The 1,699-nt window shown below is 50.4% G+C and overlaps 1 long non-coding RNA gene across 1 annotated transcript; it reads left to right on the plus strand.

The window, feature by feature from the left end:
* The first annotated feature begins 720 nt into the window (after window positions 1–720).
* Window positions 721–1,074, plus strand: LOC113968939. The gene is made up of 3 exons (XR_003534684.1): window positions 721–782; window positions 876–925; window positions 1,030–1,074. It is a non-coding gene; the product is annotated as an uncharacterized LOC113968939 (long non-coding RNA).
* Window positions 1,075–1,699: the final 625 nt, after the last annotated feature.

The raw sequence follows: 1,699 nt of genomic DNA on the forward strand, positions 1-1,699 counted from the left end.
TCTCCCTTACTTTCAGAAACACCATGTAACTTATTTTCTCCCTCACCTAGGTACGGCACACAGTGACAGCAGCAGCCTTTGACTCGGGTTGGAGCCAGTGGCCCGTGAACCTCTCAGCTCATTGGACGGTGAGTAGCCAATTGCGGGGTTGTTGCCCATGTGCTGCCGAACTCTTGCCTCAATTTCAGTTTTCTTTCTCGTAGCTGACCGAGTCAGCGATCGCAGGACACTCTGAGACAGCCAGGTGGCCTTCCTTTTGCATCAAAGATGGATTCACATCCCCAGCTATGGGAAAGATAAGTGGAGGACTACCACCTGGAGAGGGGATGAGAGCTGGGTCCAATGTTATGGTTAGGAGGGAGGGATTTTCAAATTAGCAGAGGGGAAAGGGTCTGCCCTAACAGGCCCTTGGCACACGTAGGAGGAGCAGTTTACTTTTCTTCAGTGGAGTAGGGTGTGCAGGGCAGAGCCGTTCAGGTCTCCCAGTCCATCTGGCTGACTTTGGTAACTCATTTCTTTGCAGTGTCAGAGGGACCGGATGTAAAGCAGAGATAAACAGAATAGGCCGGAGGAGCAGAGTGAGAAGGTGGGTTGTCATGTGAGGTCAGAGCCAAGACATGACTTTTGGGCCTAGGTTTACTTGATCATTTGGATGGTTTGGTGGTTTAGTTTTGTTATTTTGGTTTTTTTTGTTTGTTTGTTTCTTTCTTTTTTTTTAAGATGTGGAGCCCCTGGCCCAGCAGACGATAGGCATCAGAGGGAAGGTGAGCCCAGTGAGCAAGGTGAGCAGTGACTGCAGGACAGAACTAGATGCTCTTTTGCAGGTGGTGTACTTTTGGTGAATCTGTGTACATACTTGTATTTTTGTTTTACAGGCAGTGCACCGACTTCTAACGTACAGTCCAACGTGACGGGGACCCTGCCTGTAAGAGGTCACGGTCAAGGGGTGTCAGACAGAAACTGCCATGGGAGCAGCACACTCTTGGACAGGATCTCAGTACTGGCATTTGCCTCTGGGTTTTTTTGCAGGAGATGTATGCAGCCTCACAGGGCCGGAGCCAACTCACAATGAGGTGACGGGCACGGTTTGGTCCTCTTGAGCTGTCCTTGTAGGTAATCTCCGAGTATTAAAAGGATCAGCATCCAAGCACTGAGCTTTTTTGGTTGCAGGTGCCATCTGGCTAACCTTTGGGAGCAGATGAGCATTTGAGGTGAGTTGGGGAGAGACAGCAGGAGGAGCAGGGATCCACTGCAGCTTTACAAATGCCCTCTAATTTTGTCTCTCGCTCACTCAGGTATCCCAGAAGATGACAGCCACAGCGTGTGACTCCAGTCAGAGCCAGTGATGCGAGGACCCGCCTCAGTGACAGTGAGTAGAGGGATCTTTGGGGCTGGGACCATGTGCCACACTACTCAGACATTGTGTGTGGTTTTCTTTCTCGTAGTTGACTCCGAGTGATCTCACGAGGAGAGGAACCTCAGAGCCAGCCCAGGTGCCCCTCCTTTGCATCAGAGATGGATTCACATCCCCGGCTCTCTGAAAGATAAGTGCAGGGCAAAGACCCAGAGAGGGGTTGGGATTCGGTCCAAGCATGTGCATCGCCCGGAGGGATTTTTGAAATTAGTACAGTGCAATGGGTATCCTATAACACGTTATTTGGCTGCATCAAAGGAAGGGCTTACTTTGTATCATTGGATT

The sequence above is a fragment of the Neopelma chrysocephalum genome, unplaced genomic scaffold (assembly GCF_003984885.1).
Source record: "Neopelma chrysocephalum unplaced genomic scaffold, ASM398488v2 Primary Assembly neopelma1_69, whole genome shotgun sequence".
NCBI classification, from domain to species: Eukaryota; Metazoa; Chordata; class Aves; order Passeriformes; family Pipridae; genus Neopelma; species Neopelma chrysocephalum.